The sequence below is a fragment of the Pongo abelii genome, chromosome 2 (genome assembly GCF_028885655.2).
Source record: "Pongo abelii isolate AG06213 chromosome 2, NHGRI_mPonAbe1-v2.0_pri, whole genome shotgun sequence".
In the NCBI taxonomy this organism is placed as follows: domain Eukaryota; kingdom Metazoa; phylum Chordata; class Mammalia; order Primates; family Hominidae; genus Pongo; species Pongo abelii.
Window position 1 is genome coordinate 24,982,931 of NC_085928.1, and position 10,778 is coordinate 24,993,708.

The 10,778-nt window shown below is 41.7% G+C and overlaps 1 long non-coding RNA gene across 1 annotated transcript; it reads left to right on the forward strand.

The window, feature by feature from the left end:
* The first annotated feature begins 1,487 nt into the window (after positions 1-1,487).
* On the forward strand, positions 1,488-9,813 carry LOC134760989 (uncharacterized). The gene is made up of 2 exons (XR_010139140.1): positions 1,488-1,899; positions 2,981-9,813. It is a non-coding gene; the product is annotated as an uncharacterized LOC134760989 (long non-coding RNA).
* The last annotated feature ends 965 nt before the right edge of the window (positions 9,814-10,778 follow it).

Consider the following 10,778-nt stretch of genomic DNA (forward strand, 5'->3'; position numbering starts at 1 on the left):
TTAATAATCATGTATTGAGCACCTCCTTTACTGTGTACCTGCCATTATTTTAAGTGCTTCGAATACTTCAATGAACAAAAACAAAACTCCCCACCACCCTCATGATGAATGTATTCATATTTGGGGATCCCTAATATCAGCAGTGCTTAAGAATTTGGTCTACATAAAACTTAACATGTTTTTCAAACATTACTAAACATGAGGTCAAGAGACATGAATAAACTCTTCAAAGAGGGGAAATACAGAAAATTACTCAACACATAGAAAACAGATCAACCCAATAATAATGAAAGAAATGAAAATATAAACAACCTTATGGAAGTTAGTGAAAAAATTATTTTATTATTAAGTTATCAAAAATAAATAAATAAATAAATAAATAAATAAATAAAAGGCTGGGTGCTGTGGCTCATGCCTATAATCTCAGCACTTTGGAAGGCTGAGGTGGGAGGATGGCTTGAGCCCAGGAGTTCAAGACTGGCCTGGGCAACATAGTGAGACTCTGTGTCTCCAAAAAAAAAAAAAAAAATTACTCGAATGTGGTGGTACGTACCTGTAGTCTCAGCTAAACAGGAGGGTGAGATGGGAGGATCCCTTGAGCCCAGGAGGTTGACGCTGCAGTAAGCAAGCAGTGATTGTACCGCAGCACTGCAGCCTGGGTGGTAGAGTGAGACTCTGTCTAAAAAAAATAGAAGAAATAAAAAAGAGGAGACTGCATTTTTTTGATACACAGAATGTATATACAAACAATGTTAGTTAAAACAAAAGAGTGAAAAATATTATGAATGAGCTGACACACATACTTGTATTTGAGAATTTTTTGGTGACCTATAAAATGGAATTTAAAAACTCAGTAGCCACACTTAAAATCTGCAATCTGATTTCTTTGGAAAATATAATCTCCATTTCTACCTCCTCCTTTGCCAGTTATTTGCACTAGTATATCAAAAGGACATTCTTCTTTTTAGGTGCTGTACCCAAGCCTACTTCATCAACACAGATTCCCATGAACTGTAGAGCAGCAGGGTTAGAAAGGACCTGGAGACCAAATAAGCCATACTTTCATTTTACAGAGGCAGGAATGTCCATAAACAGGGAAGGTCTTGCCTAAGGTCTCTCTGCTAGTTAATGGCAAGGATAGTATAAAACATAAGTTTCAGTCTTCTTCAGTACTTAATACAGTCACTGGTACATAGTAGGAATTTGAGAATATTTGTGGAATGAATGACTGACTTTCATAATAGAAGATTGACATGGCAGAATTCACTGGAATGCTCACATACTGGGAGTCTTGCTTCTGGGCACCCAGCTGAGAGTCAACATCTGAATATGAAAGATTTGGACTCACAGAGCAGAACCAAAACAGAAAACAAAGTAAAAACCAAAACCGAAAACCAAAAAACAAACAAAAAACAAGGAAGGGAAACCTAAAGCCACGGTCTGGCTTGGTAGAAGGCTACTATTTGACTTAAAATACTTGGAACAGTCGTAATTTTCATGGGTGTGTCTGCCGTTCTACAGATCTAGGTTCTGGGCAATTAAAAGCTATGGGTTTATGCTGGTTTATTTTAGACAGCCTGCTGTGGCCTCTTCCTATTGTGGTTGAGGACATTGTGTGGATGGGCAAATGCTTGGACTCCTATTTAGATTCGAGACTAATGCTCATTATTTTATTTCAAAAGGAAGAAGAGCTGACATAAGTAGTTCATGGAGAGTCCTGGTGGGAGAAGGTGATATCTGTCTTACTGCAGAACTAGGGTAATATGAAGAAAACCAACATGGAAGACCGTGTCTCCCGCCTTGTGTTGTTTTGGAGGCAGTCCAGGCAAGGAGGACGGATCTACTTTCTAACTTGTGGCGAAATCATGGGCAAGTCACCCCGGTCTCAGTTTCTTCAAGGTAAATTACAATCCTGATTAAGAGGTTCAGAGAAGGTAACGGACATGAAAGAATTTTGAAAAATATAATAGTTATATATATTATACTTGTGGTGGTATATGATGGGGTTGAATTCAGCATAGGAAATAATTTTTTAAAAAGCTGTGTTGTGTTGCTACTTCTTTAAAAATGATGGCTAATAAAAGAGAATGAGCAGAGGAGGCCGTGCTTTTAAGGAAGGAAGGAAATAACTGAATGATGGGTTTTTACATCATGGAACAATGGTAACAAAATCTTTGGCTACAGTTTCCTCTTGTCCACTCATCTACCTACCAGCTGCTACTAAACATTAAACATTAAAGCATGGTAAAGAAGACTAAAAAACAAACAAACAAACAAATCGCCACCACCACCACAAAAACAAAATACTAGGCAATAATAGACCTTTGCTAAAGTTTATCCTCCTTTTCAGCATCCTTTTCTATCAGCCTATATAGCCCATTTTAGAACCCTGGCAAATATTAAATAGCTGTGGTTGAACAGAAAAAACAACAGTTTTAGAATTAAGAGCTGGGTGTGGGCCCGAATTCCTGCACATGTTGGCTGTGTAACCTGGAGAAGTTTTTTGTTTGTTTGTTTGTTTTTTGAGACGGAGTCTCGCTCTGTAAGTTTTAAAAGTCTTTCTTATCCCAGATTTCCTCATCTATAACAAAAGAAGAATAGCCTACTATCCGGGCAGTGTCCAAATGAAATAATGTTTGTGAAAACCCTTTACAAACTGTAAAGTGCATTAGAAAGGCCTATATTGTTATTCCGTCTTTTTGCCTCAGTTTCTTCATTTGTAAAACAGAGCCAGTGACACCCATTTCACTAGGATATTTTGGTTCCCCATGAAGCCCTCTGCAAGTAACTGAGTCTCATATTATACCTCACCCTAGATCTACAGCCCCTTATTTCTCTACCATGTAATGGAATATTTATTTCCAGCCTGACATTTTTGTTTTCTATTCTCTTGTTAGATATCACCCTCAGAGAGCTTCCAATTTACTTGATAAGTGAAGACCCTCCCATGATTTACCTGCCCACCCCTTTCTTTTTACAGGGGCCTGCTACTGTAGAAAGCTGGGACCCACATTTGACAAGAGGCTCTTGGTTCTCTCCACCAAGAGGATTTAGGCATTCACCCTTCAGACACTCCTGCCATGCTGATTACAGGGAGACCCCGGAGAGGTGAAAAAGCAGAGTGGACCGTGACAGCCTGAAGAACATTAAAAAGGAGCTTGCAGACGGTGCCACTAAATGCCTGAGACACTGAGTGAGAGGAGGGGCCCCATCCACTGAGCTGAGCTGGCCGTCTCCTGTCTTCCCTCAAAACAGATAGCTGTTTCCATTCACGTCCACATGCCTCTATTCTCTGCCTCTTGAGTGGGCCTGAAACTGGAAAACATCTGCACTAGTTTCGTTTGGGTGTGATTTATAAAGACTCCCTGCGGTCCCCTCTCTCCCTTCTCCTCCTCTTCACCTCTGGGGCTTCGGCATTTGGTTTTTTTTGTTTTTAAACAGGCTTGTGTTTCTTGAGACTGGGTCACCTTGATTTATTATGCCCTGGACTCATTAACAAAAGACTCTGGGACAGGTCATTTATTTTCTGAGTGGTGATTTCCTGTCCTACCCCAGCCTGGCTCAGCAGGGGCCCAGTGGAGCACAGACTTATATTAGCTGCACTGTCACGATGGGAGAACAGAATTGAGCAAGAAAAGTTCAGAGGGCAAAAAGCGTCTCTTAAGAGCTTTTCTCCTTACTCTAACGATTTCCTTCAGAGTCCCTTTTGGTAGCTCTCTGTCTCTTTTTTTTTTGTTTTTTTTCCCTTACCCCAGCAAATGGGATAAAGTTTAACAAGTTGCAAGGCTGCCTTCTTAAAGGAATAAACACTGGCCTTTCTTCTCTATTTCATGTTTGAATGATCCAACATTTATATGCAAAAATAAAAGATAGGGAGGATACTAGTGGGCACCCGAAGCTGAGGATGAATCAGATGAATTAAACGGTTCAAATTTTTATCAGGCCCTTTTACAATAATACATTCATGTTTAGGCACTAAAATCTGATGTGTTAATTTTTAGAGTGACCGGAAGACAAAAATAAAATTACTCAAGATTTTCAGATAGGCTCTTGAGAGGAAGATTAAAGAAATTGACATTATTTAGCCTAAAGTTCAGAGGCTGAAGAATGATTTATTAACTGTTTCCAGGTCTCTGGAAGGTAGTTACATATAGGAATGATGGTGACCAGCTGTTTTCTGACTGCACTAAGGATAGAATAAAAGGAAGTGGAATCAAATTGTAGTAAAATGGCAGAATAAGTAGTCATAAAAGTGAATATCCACGGCTAAAGTCTATTGAGGAAGATGAGATATATCTTTAAAGCTGTAAGCTTGTTAGCCCCATTTTACAGGTTAATGAATGGAGGTTCAGAGAGGTTAAAAAAACTTGACCAATGTCAGTCACTGAGGAAGTGACAGAACCAGGTCTAGCTGACTCCACAGTGTATGACAAGGCTGATTTATATGGCAAAGAAATTAACAAGAAATACAGAAAACAGTCATTTTATAGAAGTGCCATTAGTCTAGATTGGCTCATGTACAGAGGACAGGGGATTCAATTCTGGGGACTCAAGATCTTGGATTCTGTGCTATACCTGCCTCTGTGTTGGGAGGGCAGTACCTCCATTCACCCTCAGCCCAACAGACAGGCAGAGAGGGCAGACAAGCACCACGGTTTCCCTGAAACAGTCTGAAGATTTTGGGCTCTGTTTGTGCTGGTGATGTCTGTTGCTTGTCATGGGCTGCACTCCCAGACGAAGGCTCTGGTCTCAGCAAGGCCATGAGGATGATGGGTTGTGGGTGTCTGGGGCACAGGAAAGACATCCCTCCTACGCACATTTCATGGCCTCCCAAAGGGTCATCCCTCATGATGAACCAAGGAGGTTCCAGAGTTTGTTCCACGGTGAGGATTGGAATTTCTGCAGAGCCACCAAAGTGGCTAGAATTCTTCCGAGGAGCGTGCAGCGTGGGAGGAGCAAATCCCAGCTGTATTATTGTCCATGCATATGGGTCAGTTTGGGAATGGCCATGATGAAGGAGCAAGGCTATACAAAACTAGGACTGATTGACCGAATGGGAAGGATGACTAACATGTGCTGCATACTTACTCTGTCAGGCACTATTCAAAGGTTGGTGAACTATATTAGCTCATTCAGTCTTTGTAGCAACCCTATAAAGTCAGTAGTACTGTTACCAGAAAGGGGTCCCGATTCAGACCCCAAGAGAGGGTACTTGGATCTCGCTCAAGAAACAATTCGGAGCGAGTACATACAGTAAAGTGAAAGCAAGTTTATTAGGGAAGTAAAGGAATGGCTACTCCATAGACAGAGCAGACCTGAAGCCTGCTGGTTGCCCATTTTTATAGTTATTTCTTGATTGTATGCTAAACAAGGGATGATTATTCATGCCTCCCCATAACTTCTTGATGACGCCTTGGCATTTGTAAACTGTCATGGCTCTGATGGGAGCGTAGCAGTGAGGACGACCAGAGGTCACTCTCATCGCCATCTTGGTTTTGGTGGGTTTTGGCAGGCTTCTTTACTGCAAGCTGTTTTATCAGCAAGATCTTTATGACCTGTATCTTGTGCCGACCTCCTATCTCATCCTGTGACATGGAATGCCTTAACTGTCTGGGAATGCAGCCCAGTAGGTCTCAGCCTCATTTTACCCAGCTCCTCTTCAAGATGGAGTTTCTCTGGTTCAAATGCCTCTGACAGTACTATTGTTAGCCTCATTTGTGATGAGGAAAAGAAGCACAGTGAGGTCAGTAACTTGTTTGAGCCCAGCAGCTAGGAAGAGTTGGAGCTTGAGTCCAGGTCCAGAGAGAGTCTGACCCCAGTGGCTGTATTCTCAATTACCTCAGTTTAGGATGAGGTGCTTAAGTTCCTCCCTCTCCCTCACCCCTGGAGGAACTTCTGCTCTGGGGTCACTGGCTCAACAATGACATAGCTTCTTGCTGCCTAGTTTATAGGAAGTACTAAAAATTGTAAACATTGTTCTAATTTAGGGATTTTATATTCACTCTTTCTCTGCCTCTTTCTTTATCTTAAAATAGGCTGGAGGAGAGAGAACAAAAAGTAAACATTTGTATGCTCCCCAAGTCAGGCCTTTGGGTATTCGGAGTCTGTAGTTGCTCAGTTAATTAAATTCTGTAATTGCTCAGTTAACTGTTTGCAAGGTGTGGGAGGCTGGTGGAGGAGGAGGGCAGGTTTTCCAACAGTAAATCCTACAGGGAGGGGCAAGAGGAGAGCACCAACATCTGCTACCTGCAGACCTTGAGCTAAATGTTTTCCCATTAGTTACCTCATTTTCATCCTCTTAACCGTCCTTTGAGGTGGGTGTTATCAGCACAATTGTACAAATGAGAAAGGTTGTGTAACTTGCCTGAGGTCAGATTCTCTGTGAACAAAAGACCTGGGATCTGAACCTCAGAGTGTTGCCCTCCAGAGCTGTGCCCAAGACACTGTACAGTATCCACTGCTATGGACAAGACAACCTTGACAGAGGACTCAACAGGCTTAGCCAGGAACACAACCCAGAGCACTCAGGTGAGATGGTCCTGGCCACACCCTCCAGCTCAGGCTCAGCTCAACCCTTCCTCCCTCCTGGGAGCATGTCAGCCTTCGGTGTGGGGAGCAGCAAACTGGACAAACAAGAAGCTATTTTCTGGGCTGTGCTCAGCCGGGGGCCTGGGGCATAACAGGATGGTTAATGCAAAGCTTGGCAAGCCTTCCCGTCTTAATTTAGGCCTCCTCCCAGGAGGGAATCCAGAGGCGGGAACATGAGACAGGGAAAGGAAAAATAATAAGAGATAAGTGAGAAAAGAGAATATTTACAGGGCTTGGAACATCTAATGGAAACCAGCTGCCTTATTGGGGATGGGGGCCTCTTCCCTGCGGGGATTATTAGGTCTTCTCTTGTACATACCTGTGTGTGGAGGGGGGTCCGGGCAGAGAGACAGCGACAGCAGGGACCAGCCTGGAGGCAGGGTGGAGGGCTGTGCTTACTGTACATTGGCCATCAGAAAGTGGCTATTCCCCTCCTGGCCTCACTCCACCCCCACCTCCTGCCTTCATTTTCAACTGGAGCTGATTCAAACCTGCTGCTCTTGGAAGGAGGCCATGAGCGCAGGCTCCAACAGAAAGATGATACGCAAGGGGATATGAGTGCAAGAGAGTGGAGCAATCAGAAAGAATGGGAAAATGAGACGAGGGAATGGAAAAGGTGAATAAACAGGGGATGATGAGGGAGGGAGAGAGATTGAAAGATTAAAATGTTGGCCCGAGTGGGGAGCTTGGAAAGAAGGGAGTGAAGTCTAGAGTTGGAGCAAATTCAGAGCTGATCCTTCTGGGCCCTGTTCTCTCTCCCACAGACTCAGACGGTTGCAATAAAGATGTGTCTGTTTGAGATTTTCCAGGTCCCTTTCCCATAAATCTGTATTTCCTTCTTTCTCAAGGTCTTTGGACCAAAAAGCTTCATCCAAGAATTGTGTAAAGAACACTTAAAGGTGGAGGAGGTATCATAAATGGGAAAAGTGTGATAATTTAGGGCTGGAATCTGGGGCACACATTTAAAAAGACAGCAGCCAAATGCAAAGGCACTTTCCAGAGGCCAATTTGTCCTGAGGCTTAAGCTCTGGGTCTTTTTATTTCTAGCTTTCTCTTAGGCTCTTGGTGAGTTGGAGAGGACATGTTCATGAATTGTGAAGTAAAGTTCTGTGTTTAATTGATATGAATTCAATGATATGTTAGGCCAGATAAAGCAAGAGAGAGCAAGAGAGAGTGAGAGAACACCATTTAAAGAGTAGGGATGATTTACCCATCTTTTAACACAATGAGCAAGAATGTTAGGTGAGCTGAGCTGAGACATGTGAATCTTCTCTTCCCTTGGTTTCTTTGGTGTTGGTTCTCAGATAGATCTCATAATATTGGTGAATTTATGTTTAAGGAAACAAGATTTTTTTAAATAAAAAGTTGTCCTTTAAATAAAAGTTCACTACTTTATCTCCTACCCAACTGAAGGAAAACACACAACAAGTTACGCTGCTTTTGTTGAAAAATGGTGTAGGGAAAGAAAAATAATTTTTTCTTCAACTTTCAGAAGTTCTTAGATGGGAACCCTATCTAGACCTCTGTAACATAAGACAGATTAACAAGAGAAAAACAAACAGAAGTTTATTAATATGCATTACTTTATATATACATGGGAGATACCCAGGGAATATTTCTCAAAGAACAGTAAATTTTTAAAGAAGTGGCAAGACAAAGGAAAAAGACTTTAAATCTCTAGGGATGGCAACTCGGGGGAAGGCAAATTAAAGGCTGGTTAGTAAAGCTTGTTTGTGTAGATTGCTCTGGAACCATCTCCAGGTTTATAAGAGTTCCAAGCTGTCTTTAGTGGTTAACCTTTGTTCTCTCTGGTAGAAGTGGGGTGATGGGGTGCAGGATACCTATTGCCTTTGTAAATCTATGTCCTGCTTTTAGGCAAATAGAGGAAAGGCAGAGAGCTTTTCTGCGTCTGTTTCTTCTTAATTACCGTCAGCTCAACAATCCATATTTTGGGGTGGCATATTTTGGTCTCACACAATGGTATAATAATGTTCTTTAAGGACAATTTACGGGATTTTCAAGCCATTTTAATCATTTGATCTGATTAAATGTTAAGTGCTTTTTAATGTCCCTTTTTAAATGTTAAGTGCTGCCTGTAGACTTCATTGTCCACTGAGGTTGGCGAATGTGTGAAAATGTTGACTATATTTGGACTTATGGTTGGATTAATGGACAGCTTTCTCCTGATTACCCAGTCCACTGGTACATAATAAATTGAGAAAGGTCCACAGGCCCCCTGAACTCAGGCAAAGCTCCAAGAGGGGTCAACAATAACCAGTGTGATGGAAACCCTCTCCTTTCAACTGAGTCCCTTCCTCTTATCTGATCACATGCTGTCACTCGTATCTTTCAACTGGAAACAAGTACCTGTCTTGCTACCATATGACACCACCCTAAGTGCTAGAGTGGCTCCTGAGCACTGTCAACATCTGACTAACAAAGACAAGCCTGTAGTCTCGGTAGTATCTCAAGGAGGTCTTCTTTTGTGCTTTTCTGTCTTATTCAAAATGTTCGCCCTTTACATTAACTCAGCAACAACTTTACTGTGCCGGCAAGATTAGAGAAAAAGTCAAAGCAGTTCAAAGCCCATCCTGACAAAAATAGCAACATTCCCTTAGAAAAACAATAATTACTACTGTTTTAAGAACTTCAGGAAAGAAAAGTGAAACTTTGAAACAAAAAGTGGAGATGTTTTCCCCTTTGGAAGAAATTTCTGCTCAAACTGTTGCAGCTCTGGGGCAGCCTCATCTTGCCCACAGAAGCATCTGTCTTTCAGAAATGAAGACTCTCCTTGATCATCCACAGTTCATACGCTCCTGTGATTTGTAAAAATGGATCTCATAAACGCAGTCAGAACTCTCACGATGCTGGGGAGAGAAGGGATTCCAAGAATTCTTACATCTCCCTACTGTGACTTCCAGATCAGACTGCTGCTGGGTCCCTATTCTTCAAGACCTGCAAGGAAAGCTATTCTCAACCTTTCAAAGTGACGCCAAAGAAAGGATGCTTTGGCATTTTACAATGTGTTTGCTGGACTCTGCTGGTTTGGTGCTTTTTGAGTCGTGATGTTCCACATATCCAGGCTGTCCTTTAGATTATATATATATTTTTAATTTTTATTTATTTCTCAGTAGATCCGGTGCCTTAAAAAAACAAACGAGATATCTCTATTTGTGTCTTGATGAATTATAAAAGACATTTCCCACCCTTCCTTCCGTTCTATGATCAATTGTCTCCTTTCTCTCTTTTCACTGTTGTCTTCTCATTTGCATATATTTTACATGGACTTGCAGATGGAGGTCAACCACTTTAATTGTGTGAGTCAGAGTGTGTTGGTGGGTAAAACACAGCATAAGTCATATTTTTCAGTGGCAGAAACATTATGTGTGGCATTGGCATTTGAACTTTTTATTATTATTATTATTATTTCTTGAGACGGAGTTTTGCTCTGTCACCCAGGCTGGAGTGCAGTGGCTTGGTCATAGCTCACTGCAGCCTCAAACTCCTGGGCTTGAGTGATCCTCCTGCCTCGTCCTCCTGGGTAACTGGGATTGCAGTTGGGCACTACCACACCTGAATACTTTTTTAAAATTTATTTGTAGAGACAAAGTCTCACTATGGTTGCCCAGGCTGGTCTCAAATTCCTGGGCTTAAGCAGTCCTCCCTGCTCAGCCTCCTGAAGTGTTGGGATTACAGGCATGAGCCACTGTGCCCAGCCTGAATTTCTTATTCTCACCTCGTGAGTTGGTTTAAATGGAAACATTCATTATTTAAATGATCTAGGATACCCTTATGTCAATCTGAATAGAATGTGTCACTACTCTAGAACTGGAAAATATAAAGGTCCCAAGTACTATGTGAAACATTTAGAACCATGGCTTTTAAATGTCCTATATTAAGTCCTGGAGAAAGGACCTAAAAAAATCCTTTAAGTACCTCATGAGACAATATATATCCTGGGAATCTCCAGGGACAATCTAAGCTGTGTGTGATGACTTATTTTTAAGAACCCCTACCATTTATTTCCATTGGATGAATAACCCATCACAGAGATGGGGAAAACATGAACAGTGGTAGAGCTGGGGGCAAGAGATGAGTACAAATTTGGTCAAGTGATTAAACCAGTTATAAATTTATTTAATCATGCTTTTCTGCAGGCAACTTTTCTCCATTTGATCTTAAAACTTCAT